Source organism: Ochotona princeps, chromosome 14 (genome assembly GCF_030435755.1).
Source record: "Ochotona princeps isolate mOchPri1 chromosome 14, mOchPri1.hap1, whole genome shotgun sequence".
In the NCBI taxonomy this organism is placed as follows: Eukaryota; Metazoa; Chordata; class Mammalia; order Lagomorpha; family Ochotonidae; genus Ochotona; species Ochotona princeps.
The window spans coordinates 44,138,895-44,152,640 of NC_080845.1; the positions used below are offsets into that span (position 1 = coordinate 44,138,895).

Here is a 13,746-nt window from a genome sequence, read left to right on the forward strand (position 1 = left end):
TATAAATGAAAGGAAGTGGTCTAAGGGATTGTTCCATCTGTTCTTAGAACATGGATAAATAAATGTAATACTATATCTTTGCTGACTCATGTTGCAAAGACAACACTTTGTCTAGTTTATAAATTGTGTGAATATCTTCCTAGAACTCAGTTACTAACTTCTACACTACAGTAGCACTGTAGTGAACCACAGTCCTCATACTTGATATATATATATATATATATATATATATATATATATATATATATTTTTTTTTTTTTCCCTAAATGTTCCCATCGGAGACACTACTATGTCTGTCACAATGTTGCTTTCCTGTTAGTAGATTTAAGATATTTAGATTTTTATCATCTGCATGTTTGCTTGGTGGTCATTGCATGGGAATTTCCACTATGAAACTGATCATTTAATTTAAAATATTCAAGCAAAAATCTTCATTTGCATAAAAATTATCAAATCCTCAGAAAGTATATCATTAGTAAGTAGTACAAGAAATAATGAAGAGGATACAGTAAACCAGTGCATGGAGAGATTTTAGAACGTGGAATGGCCCCAAATACCTCTCATAAACCTTCAGTTTATATATATATTAGTGGACCAGCTACAAGGGAATTTTAGGTTAGGTTGAATCACCTTTGCCTTCAAATAATAAGAGTAAGATGTAATTAAAGTCTCTTGGTATGAAACAGAGATAATTTTTCTTTCTGTTTCCAAGGAAATCGTGCCAATTACATTTTAAAGTCAATGATGCTATATCATAGCACAGACACAAAACTCCAGACTCTCTTAACAAACCCCTTGGTGTGAAAAAATGTGTTTGTTTTTCCATTATTTCAAAAACATAAGTTCAACTAAAAGTATCTAATGATATAACTACTAAAGCATAAAGTTAAATGACCTTTGGGTCTTTTCTTCTGTAGGAAAAGCAGATGACATATCTAGACATCATACAGAATCAACATGCAGACCGTCATTCTTGTTTGCAATGATCTTATATCTAATGGCATTGAGAACATTTACTTCAGGTTTATGACCTTTTCCTAACTGGAGAAACATCTTTTAGAAACATCTCTTAGAAAAATGGTCATCAATGCCTTTACTCTGATCACTACTGCTTTTCCTTTCTACTTTATTTTGTAGAGACAGGAAAACACAATTTTGTGGTTGTGAATGTGCTTAAATCCTAGAGTTCAAATTTGGAACCTGAACTTGAATCTTTCTAATGTCTGAGTTTGTTTGTACTTGGTAAAAAAATCTACTTCCTGTTTTAAGGAAAGGAATTAAGAAGTCAACAGATTCAGAAAGCTCCTTAGATTTCAAATAGCTCTAACAAAATAATATTTTGATGATTTAAGTGTAAATGAATCAGAAACATATGAATCAAATTTCCCTTGGAATATTCATGTTTAAAAATTAAGGGAAGAAGGATTTGGCAAAACACCGTTTGAACCCCAAACATCTTATACACAGTTCAGAACATTCACTGAACATATAATACATCTGGTATGATACAGCAGAAGGGGTAGAAATTTGAGCACAGCCATTGTAGCCTCTTGTTCCACAAGTATTCTAATAACAATAACTCTTACATGTATAGAGGTTTGCCACATAAAAGTTTTTAGCTTTTAATTGGTCCATGAAACTTCTATAATTCTTTTTTAAAAAATTACTTACTTTATTTTATTTGAAAGGTAGTGTGGCTGAGGTGGGGGGGAGATCTTCCAGGTCCTAATTGACTCTCCAAGTGCCTATCACAGTCAGAGCTGAATCAGGCCGAATCCAGAGCCCCCAAATTCTATCTGGAAATCTATTGTGGGTGGTAGGGATCCAACTACATGAGCCATCACCTGCTGCTCACTAAGATTACATCAGCAGAAAGTTGGGTTTAAGGAATGGTAGCTCAGACTCAAACCAGGTATTCCGACACAGGATGCTAGCATCCTAAGACTTATACTATGCCACAATGTGCCTCATACTATACTTTGTGAACTTCATAAAAGTCATATTTAGTAACTGATGCTCTGTTTTGAAATACTTGACACTTCTTCCTTTGCGTCATGTGAGATAGCAGCTTCTGAAGAGATGTTTTATGGTAGATACAGCAAGTCATCTGTTGATCTGTCGTGACCATAAGAGGAGGTTTTCCCCAAAATATACTGATGTAGAATGTGCTTAACTGCTGTAATGTGAGATTTCTGCTCTCATAAACATTAGTGATGGGAATAATAAGCTTTCAACTGAGATATTTTAAGTGAAGAATAAAATGAATTATGCTTTATATATTTTTGCACAGAACTTGGCTTTTCAGAAGATGAAGAAAAAAGTACTAACAAGTCCAGGATTATCTGAGCCATGCTCCTGGCAGAAACTTGGCCAAAAAAAATCATAATATAGGAATAAATTCCTATTTCTAGACTTTTACATATCTCCAGAATCACCATTCAGTAAAAATGGAGCAAGAAAAAGTACTCCATGTTGTTCGCTCTGATTTCCTACCTAGTTCCAACAAACTAACACCTGTGGCTTGACATCTCTGTGCAGTCTACATTCTAACAGTGTTTTCTCTGAGATAATCAGATAAGCTGATGAATTACTGTAGTTAGCCATTTGAGAATAACAGTTTTTCCTCTCCAATTTTAAATATCCTATCCACTTTTTCTATCCAAACTATATAATAAATTTTGTTTAAATAAAAATTTTCTGACCTTTTATTTGCTCCCAATATAATTAATTCAGAAAATCCATGGAGTTCTGCCATCTATGAATCCAATTCAAAACATTTTCTGATTAATCAACTAGCCAGTGGGGAAGATAAGATGGATCCCAGATGTCCCCTGATGATGACAGGTAGATCATATTACACTGAGGGACAGAAAAAGGTCAGCTTCCCAGAGTGTTGTCACTGAGTGAGGTGCAAGAGATACTATCTCAGTAGCTACAGTGGCAGCAAATGAAAGGCCTTTAAAATGAGTTTGAAAAAAATATATATATATGATTCAGATTCATGAGAAGCATTACTTCTATTTTTTATTCTTTATAGGAGAGACATTTTCCTTTCAGAGGGGCATTGCTTTGCCTTCCTCTGCTCTTAATATTCAGTAGTTGGTCTGTTCCAATATGTATGTTGCTTCACTGAACTCCTTGCATGAATGCCATGGTAGAAATGTTATATTCTGTGTCTATGCTTTTATTCACAGAGTTGACATTAATAGTTAATAGTACCAAAAAAATCACTGGCAATTAATTTTAGGTGACTACACAAACTGTAGTAACTGGGAAAAATCTATCCTGGGGTCAGGGTTGTAGTACAAGTGGGTGAAGCCTCTACTTCTGATGCTACATCCTATATACTTAAGTTCTGGTTCAGGTGTTGGTTGGTCTGCCTGGAATCCAGCTTCCTGCTGCTGTGTCTGAGAAGACAGCAGATGATAGTTCAGATGCTTGGACTCCTACCATGCAAGGGGTAAAAGAGGATGGAGTTGCTGGTCTGGCTTCAGCCTTGGACTCTCCCTCGTTTTGTGTTGCTCTACCTTTCAACTAACTAAATAACTAAGTAAACAAATCTTTAAAGGAAAAAATCTGTTTTCTCACTGTGTTTTCTTCTTCTAGAACTGTCCTAAACTCTATACCACCTCTCTTTACTGTCCTAATATATGCACTTTACAGAAAGTAGGAAAAAAATAGAATTGCTTGGTAAGGCATCTATTCTATCTTCTAACTCTGAATTGACACTTTTTTTCATAAAAATATAACACAAAATTTATCTGCTACTTTATGACTTCTAAAATCTTGTTTTACCCCTAAAATATTAGGAATATTAATTACCTGAAGCAAACACAGTAAGAAGTGATCATATATGATTTCATAGAAGTTTATTATAGGAATAAATGGATGGAAGCTTTAGAAAAATATTCCATTAAAGTTTTTCAATCAATGTCCTAGCATGTTTATGCAAATAGTGGATTACTTGTTAAATTTATGTTAGTCTTCATTACTGAGAATTTGTTTCTTTATTTAAAGTTAATATGAAATCACTGAGCAGTAAACATCCCTTAATATGTGCCAATCTATTATATTTTATCCTCAGAAACATAATCAATATTTAAGTTTCAATTTCAAACTCAGATACTCCTCTGTCACGAATTTACATCCATATACAGTTGGCACTTCATTTGTGAAGCTTCCACACTCAAGGATTCCACCAACCATGAATGGAAAATACTTCAACAAATTGCATCTGCAGTGAACATGTACAGATTCTTTTTTTCTTGTTATTATTTCCTAAGCAATAAGTGTATGAACCACTAATATAAACTTTACATTGAATCCATTTTAGAAATAATCTGGACATAATTAAATAACATAGGTTATATGCAGATACTATACCAGTTTGTATAAGGGACATAACAATCAGTGGATTTGGATATCCCAAAGGGTTCCTGCAACAAAGCCTCCATGGACACCAAGTTATGACTACATACATACAACTGTTTACTCATATTCTGGGTACCTAAGGCATCAACAAATCATCATGAACACCATTGATCCCTGTTCTTTCCTCCTCTTTCCATTCTGTTCCCCACTGCCTTATTTGCTTACTTCCCCCTTTTCCAGTTAATGTGGACTCAATGTTTTCTTGGGGGCAAAAACCTCGTAGTAGCAGTTTTCAAACTTAAGCATATATGAAAATAACCTGGAGGGCCTGATAGAACACAAGATTGCTGTCTCTTCATCCAACAGAGTTTCTATTTCAATAGATCTGGGGTGAAGCCCAGGAATTTTGCATTTCAAGCATCTCCCAGAAGTTGCTGACATTGCTAGCTTGGTAACCACACACTTTGAGAAACACTGCCTAGAACCATCTTTACTTTCCACATCCAATTCATCAAGAAGTTGAGTTCAAAACACAAAAGTCTGCACAATCTGACCACAACCATGTCCAAGCCACCATCACACCTGCTCTGCACTCCCACAGCAGTTCCCTGATTTCTCTTCTGCTGTTGCTTTACTAGAAACTTCTGTCAACATAGCGGTTAGAATGATGGCATTGAAGCTTAAAGCAGATGTCACTTCTCTGCTACAACTCTGCAACAGTGCCTCATTTGATTCAGAGCAAAAGCACAATCCTCACCTAGGAGATCATCTCCTTCACATCCTGCTTCCCTATTTGCTTTGGCTGTAATCACCTCAATTCTTCACTACCTCTTGAACATTTCAGTGGACCTTTTATTTTAGGATTGCTGCACTCTCTGTCTCTTCTGCTTGAAGTTCTCTTTAAGCAGAGGTAATTGTAGCAAATTACCTCAACTTCACCAAGTCTGTGTCCTAAAAAACCCCTTTCAATGGAGCCATCTCAAGGATGATGTAAAATTGCAACCCTACTACCACTGCATCTTTATCCTGCTCACCTCTCCTCTTTTTCATAACACTTAACCAGCATGAAATATTCCATATAAATTATGCATTTTGCTGACTTATTTTCATCTGCCTTTCAAGTAAAACCTGATGTCTAGGAGGCCATAAACGGACTATTTAGCTTTCAATTGCATGCCAGGTACATTTGTTGAAGGAATGACTAGCCAACATGTTAAATAAATGCAATAAAGGTAATTTTTCATTTTGTAAACGCTGATTCTCTTTTCTGAAATCTTTAAAGAATTTAAATCATGATGGTTTCCTAATTGATGCAACACCTCTTTTTATTTTTCTTTCTGTTAAAGTTTAAAGAGTGCTAAAACATTTAAGAAACTGGAAAAATTGAGCAGGGAATCTTGCTATTTTCTGGATAGGCAGACTGATATTTCCTCCTCCATGTAAACAAATTTTAACAGGGCAACATTAAGAAAAATAAAATGTGCTGAAATCATTTATTATTCAAAAAACAGCCAGACATTTATAAACTTTATACAACAGTTTTTTTTATATGCATGCACTATAAAATGCTAACACTGAGGTACTGAGTTTTATCCACTAAAAGTTTGGCCACCTGCTTATACTAACATCAACATCATCATCAAAAGCATTTATTTGTGCAAGACTGCTAGCTGCTATGTAAAATGAAATTAAACAGACATAGTCCCTGCCCTGTCTAGACAGTCTGTATGGATACAATTCTATTATATTTCAAGAACATAATATTTAAATCTCCAACACATCACTATGACTGCAAAGAATGGAACTGGGTAGATTTTGGAGAGTGGTGCCATGGCAGGCAAATGCCATTCTTGGCTCATTTTTCTTCCTTTATAAAAAAGCCAAATGACTTTTCAAGCCAGAATTAAGGGACATGGAATACCATATTTTCATCCACATTAGATAAGTTTTAAATTTCTTATTTCTGTTCTTTCCCCTAGCACAAAATAAGAAATGTTTAAGTATTGTCTATTAAATGCCACCTCGTTAAAATCCATGTCCTCTCCCCCTCTGCCTTGCTGGCCGCTGCCACCTTTTGCACCTCAACATGTCTCAGTACTTTTGGAAAAGAACACATTCAAAAGAAATGAACATCTATGAAAATTATTCAGTGTCTGATTGGCTTACTGTGTCTCACTTTCATGGGCAACAAAACAATATCGTTACAACTTTTTAATCTTGTAAAATAATACAGAAACTTTCTCACATATTGAAAGTTTTGGATGTGCCCTATAATGTGCCTCCTAATGGTTCACTTGCTACTGGTTCTCTATATAGCTTTAATCTGCTGTTTTTAGACAAAGATATATGTGTGCTCCTTCAGACCCAAATACAGGAAATACAAAATGTAAGATAATGTAAATTATCTGCACAATCTTACTAGCTCTTTAGGCTTTGCTATCTGCAAAGAAATGTTTTGCCTTGGTAGTTTTTAATGGCTTCAGGCATTCAAGGGCTGATCTATGTAAAAACATTTAAAACATTTCTTATGAACGGTTCATGTTTTTCCCCCTTTGGGTAGCTTTCATTTCAGTACTTTTATTTTTTTCTCCTTTGAACAATGCAGACTTTTGGAATCTAATTCCCCAAAGGTATTTGCAAGACTGGTTGTAGTTTATCGTGTTAGACTCTTAAATTCTCTCAATTTTGAAAGCATTCATTCCTTGAGGCTTTCTATTATTTTTAGTCCCTTTTTTGGAAGTAGAATCAATTTAGCAGCATCTTTACATCAATCAGCATTTCAGATTTTTATGATTTTTTTTATTCTAGTCTAAAATAAATGTTCTCTTCCTCTTCCAAAACATTATCATATGTGAAAGAGGTAATTTGTTACCCTTTTTGTTACAGGGCATACTATTTCATTTTGCAAGCACATAATTATACAATGTTTTGTTCTCAGACTGTGTTTAGCAAAATATTTGTGGTAGAGAGTCAGGTTGAAGAAAGCTTAGAGTGGAGGAGAAATTTTAGATAAATACTTAAGCAGTCACTACTACTGCTTGACAGTGTTGCAAAACAAATTCTTTGTGTTTCTATTTACAAGCTGGGAAAGTGTGAGCTTGATAGATTGCAATGGAGGATAAATATGAAGGCTGAAGTTGCTTCCTGGGACTTGGAAGTTCTAGCACAAATGTCATGTGAGATGTTTTGGATAAACTCTAGCATTCTTTGTTTTTCATCTGTCTTTCCCAATCTCTTTATAATCCACCTGATGTTGCCTGAAGCTCAACTTATTTTTGCCTATTACTGGATTCTGCCAGTACTTTGTGTTTTCTTGATGCTGTATATGATCAACTGTTGCATTTAAAAAGCAATAAGGCAGCACTATAAATGACATAAAATACTTCTGGATACTCCATTGACAAACACATTTTGTAGAAAACAATTTAAGGTTAATCTGAGTAGGTTCTCGCAAAGTCAAGGCCATGCTCCTACTTGGATCACTTCGACTATTTAACCAATTTATTGAAGAATGACATTAAGATTCAAGATACATCTTAAGAAGGAGAAGGCTACAAGTCAGGTAGGTGACACAGAAAGTCATCTATTTGCCAATTGATAGAACAGAATGGATTTCTTTTTCTGGATCCCTTCATCTTGATCATTATTATAAGTCATTCTGCCAAGAGACAGAGTAATCACTTATGTCACATTTTCAAAATAAAGGAAACAAGATGTTTTCACACTTGTCTAGAATACCAATGAAGATAATCTGGATTTTTCTTTTAGACATTCACATGAAGGAAAGTGAGGTTACTATGGGCCAAGTGAAAAGAGTTTAGTGACTACTCCTTTTCTTTTCTAGTGGGTTTCCAACTTCTGGATCAGAATCCATAGTTTAGACACCCAAGACTATGGTTAATGCTATATTTTAATATTGTATAAAATAAGTATCTTGGGTTTCTAAGAATTTAATCATAGGTATGGTAACAATAGTTTCCAAACCATATGTTAAAACACGTGTTTCTAGCCTCTAGAACTCATTTTTTAATTAAAGTGACTTTTATGAATCTCTTAACATATGAGCATAATTTGATAGTATCATGTGCCAAATTTGCTGGGTAATAAGTTTAATGGATAACAGCATTCAGCTTTGTTCATATGTGCTCATAATCCTTATTTGTTGATTTTGGAGCATGGATATGTTTTAAGAAACTAAAATAAGAATTAGAGAAATGTATTTTCTGATTTTTAAAATACACTGTTTTTAGGTCATCCTTTGAACCTTAAAGTATGGCATCCACAAACCAGCCCAGACATGCTCCTAGGTCAATATTCCCTTTCTCCTTCTGGTAAAGCTCCATTTCTTTTAGTAGGCAGTGCATAAAAAGAAATACAGAAGAGAGCAAACTGATTAACTTTATCAAGGTTAAAGTTATCATAGGTTTGTGTGACTTATAGTGCTTTCTCCTTATTGACTTTTGTAAACTACTCTATTTAAACAACAGAGATATTTACCAACCACTAGGCTAGAATGTCAGTTGTACTCTTTGCCTTCATAGTACTTATAATTTAAAGTGCAAAAATAGACACTGAAGACCATAAATCAAGCTTTTATACTAATGACAGAATGACAGGCAAAATGGCAAAAGGGGAAAAAAAACCCTTGAAATGGGAGGATTATTTTGGAGAGATTCAACATCCTTATTCTTTGTGTTTCCCCTTAATATTGAATCTGGAAAAAGTACAAAAGGAAAGGAATGCTACAATGCTTCTCACTCTCAAGCCATCAGTATGAGGGTTTTTCAAAAGTTCATGAAAATGTGCATTATAATAGAAGTGGGCATGGATTTCAAATTTTGTTTGTGCCAAAAGAAAATAATCTTTTTACTTCATCTTCCATGAACTCTTCACAAATCTTGTAATTCTTACAGATCTTGAGACAAGTCATTTCTGTGTTTCCTTCTTCCAATATATCGTCGCAATGCAGCAAATACTGCAGAAATTCTCTGTAGGAAAGTGACCTAACTTTGGCTGTTTTCTAGTCTCACTTATTCCTACCTCATTTCATCCAGCCCACACTCTCAGTTGGAATATGTGTTACTCTTTCTGTACTTGGCTCCTCTGGCTGACCTTGACCAATATGGCCTCCTCTTATTTCCTTTCCTGATTCTTTCAGAGGTCCAGTATCACTTCTCAGGCTGCTTCTCCAGCTCCTTACCCTCACAACGCAGCAGGCAGATTCCGCTCTGATTCCCCCACACTCTGGGCACAGGCTCCTCTTACATTTGCTACACATTTAATCTCTCTGCCCATGTCTTATGAAACACTGAAAGCATGAAGGACTATGTCATATTCCATGGGTCTAGTCTGAGTTAAGCACCAAACAGATGGACCATACTATCATCTGTCAAAGAACAAATGGAGGGACTTCAACATGTAATAATACATTGAACTAGATACTCTGAAGAAGCATAACACCACAGGTCACTTAAAAATACTAAATTTAAATAAAAATAAAAGTGTAAAAAGTATTAAATACACAACTCTGCTGCTAAGGAAGTCTCCTCTGATACCAAAATGTAATAAGAAGCGTAACTGTACAGAAGAGTTGTGGAAGTTGATTCTAGAGGGATCTGATGGTTGCTAGTTGTTGAGTCCTTTCTAGTTTACTAGTCTCTATGAACAAGAAGAGAGAGGGAAACAAGTCTATGGATTGAAGTTATCAAAGAGGACCAAGATCAAGTCAAAATGTCAAACACTCAAAGAAAGATTAAAGTAGGAAAATAAAAAATAAAAAATAACACTCATCTCCTAGCAAAGGCAGAATTGTAGACATAGTACAAAGACTGGTGACTCTCCTGGTCTGAGGATGGAGGTGTAGAGGGTTTCAGGGCAGTGACACAGTTATGTACAATACTACATTGGTGGACAGACAACTGAGAGAGACACTGAAAATGTCTATGAAATAAGCACATTATGAAAAAACTGCACAGAATTCAAAAGACTACAGTATAATTTAATATTTTATTTCCACTTCCACATCTTTTTGAAGTATCCTTGGATGTCATTACATATTTTCAAAAATGTGCTGAAAGAACAAGAAGAGTGAACCCCAATGTGAACTATTGACTTTGGGGTGATGATGATTGGCAATGTCAGAGTTCATCAATTACAGCAAAGGTATTGATGTGGCGGAGGATGTTAATCATGGTTGTGCACATAAGTAGAGAGAGAGTTAGGAGAACTTTATCTTCTACTCAATTTCATTATGATACCAAAACTTCTCTTAAAAGCTGAAGCTTACTTAAAAATAGTATGAGCAGATACAAACAGTCCAATAAAAAAAAAAAAACAACTCCTACTTGGACGCAGATAAAGTAATAATGACGACATCTGCCTATTTCAATGTGGGTATGGGTGCAAGAAGGGAGTTTTTACTAATAAATTTACTTATGAGGGATTTGGACATACTCACTTGGTGTAGACAGTATAAAATTCAATTTAGAATAATCACCAGCCCATTCTAGAATCATTTTTACCCCAAAACTTAGTATAAACTTCCTGTAAGTTGAGCCTGGTGCAATGGCTTAAAGGCTAAATCTTCACCCTGTAAGTGCTGGGCTCCCATATGGGTGTAAGTTCATGTCCTGGCTGCTCCAGTTCCTATCCAGCTCCCTGTTTATGGCCTGGAAAGGCAGCAGAGAACAGTCCAAAGCCTTTCAACCCTGCACCCATGTGGGGGACCTGGAAAAAGTTCCTGGCTCCTGGCTTTGAATTAGCTCAGCCCTGGCCATTAAAGCCATTTGGGAGTGAAGCAGCAGATGGAAGATTTTTCTATCTCTCCTTCTCTCCATAAATCTGATCTATTTTCCCAATAAAGCAAAGCTTTTACAATTGTTTTCTGTAAGTGTATAGTCTTTTAAATATCAAAAACATGAACATGAATATGACTGTGATAAAACATATTAAGGAAATGAGGGACATGAAAAGGGGACAGCAGAAACAAAGTTAGATAAAAAATAGGAGTGAATTTCAGACACAATACAAAAGAGTAAGATGTAAACTGCTTATCAAAATTTTTGAAAATATTTAGAGACAGACATTTAGTTTGACAGTTAAGACATAATTTGTCCATATGCCACACCAAACACCAAGAGTTATCATGTATATGTTGAAAAAGAACCAAACAGAACTCATGCAAATAAAAATGTAAATGTTTTTAGGAACTCAATAGGTTTCCTGGTGTTGTGGAGTAGTAACAGTTAAAGGAACTCAATAGGTAGAGTTTATCTATCTATTATATAGATCTACAAAAACGCTTTTAATTCTGTTGAATGATGTCACCAACCCTCCAGGCTGCATAACTCATTTTTTTCTAAGGCCACCCTCAAACACCATATAACAGGACCCAAGACAAGAATACCTACAACAAGCTCTATGTCCAAACGTAAACCTGAAGGAAATACAGACAGTGGACCTTCATCCATTTTACCCGAACAAGATTATGGGTTACTTCTGAAGTGAGAACTTTTTAAAGATCTATTTTTATATGAAAGGCGGATTTATATAGAGAAAGAGAGACAAAGAGGAATTCCCCCCAAATGGTCACAATGGCTGGAGTTGAGTCAATTAGAAGCCAGAAGCCAGGAGAGTCTTCCAGGTCTCCCATGTGGGTGCAGGGATCCAAGGCTTTGAGACATCTTATGCTGCCTTTCTAGGCCATTGCTTGTGAACTGGGTTGGAAGTAGCACAGCAGGACTAGAACTGGTGCCTATATGGGATGCTGGAGTTTAAAGGAGGGTTAGCTTTTTGAGCTATGGCACTGGCACCAAAGGGATATTTTGTTTTTGTTTTTTACTTTTAATTGAATAGCAGATTCACAGAGAAGAGAGGGAGGAACAGAGAGAGTGATTTTTCCTATGCTGGTTCACTCCTCAAATGCCTACAACTACTACAGTTGGGTCAGTCCACAGCCAGAAGCCTGGGAAATCTTCTGGGTTTCCCATGTGGGTACAATTAGAAAGGAGCTGGATCAGAAGTAGAGCAACTGGGATTCGAACTAGCATCCATACAGGATTCCAGCACTGCAGGTGGAGGTTTAACTTAATATGGCATGGCACCATCCCCAAGTAGACAATGTCAATGTAGACATTAGCCTATGAGTATATAAGAGTGGTGAAAGAAAATGAGAATTTTTGTTTGGACATATGATGGAACAAGTATAAAAGCAAGCCTTGGGAGAAAACCAGCGTTACATATTTAAACCATTGCTTCTTTAGGAACCTTGTTGGGTAGGTCTTTTTGTGTGGTTGAAAATGGAAATCCCTGAAGTATCAAAAACCAAAATTAACACATGAAAAGTATTATCATTCTTCAACTGGTTGAGTGAGTCCTTATCCTTCCCAATTAGGGGGATCTTCCCCACTCTACTCCAAGTGGGGTATCAAGTCCACTGTGATATTTTGGATTGAATTTTAGGTATTCCAAATTCAGGAAACCCTCCACTTGGGCTTTAGGAAAAAAAGACGACCTATATCTAAACATCAACACAAACTCCAGGCTGAATGCAGACTTGGCTCTCAGTTCTTTCAGAGGCCTGCCTGGTCTGTCAGGTATATGTTCTTCTTCAAACTTGACTAGCATGCCTACCGCTAAAAAGGAAAAAAAAAAAAAAGAAGAATGGAATAAAAAAATGAAACATTTTCAAATCTCTGAATAAATGTTGGCTAAATAAAATCTCTTACCTATGGGGTTAATAAATGAAATACGTAATCTGAGATAAATAAAAATAAAACTAGAATGCTTGATAGTAATAGCACACAACGTAGGCATCTGAGTGAAACAGGTAGATGTAAATTACTGAATAGGTATGTATAGACACCACTTTGATTTTTTAATATGTGTACTGCAATTTAGGGTAACCAAAAGAAGATCAGACATAGATATATGACTTTTAAACTAACAGAGGTGAAATATATTTAAAAAGAGCTTCACTAGTTCATAAAAGGCAAAAAAAGGGGGGGAAACATAGGAAAAGTGGTACAGATTACAAAATAAGATGTCCAAATAAATTCAACTCTATCAGAAATAACAGTGAATGCAAATAGCTCAGAGAATGTAAAGATAATCAGGTTGTAAGCAGTGATACATTGACACTAGACATTCTCAGAAAAAGGTTGACAATAAAGGATAAAAAAAGATCTGAGACAAATCATACTATATATATATATATAGTCTGATATCAGCTCTGTATCAGAAAAAAAAAAGATTAAAGAAAAAGGTATAATATTTACAAATATGACCAATAACTTACAAAAGGTAAAGAATTTAAGATATGCCTACTGAACAATACAAGTTTGAGATAGTTCAAACAGACCACAAGAAGAAACCAGC

General features: G+C 35.5%; 1 protein-coding gene across 1 annotated transcript in view; it reads right to left on the reverse strand.

The window, feature by feature from the left end:
- The window catches only part of ADAMTSL1 (ADAMTS like 1), a 410,929-nt gene that overhangs the window by 310,202 nt on the left and 86,981 nt on the right, over window positions 1–13,746 (reverse strand). The gene's annotated exons all lie outside the window — the stretch shown is intronic.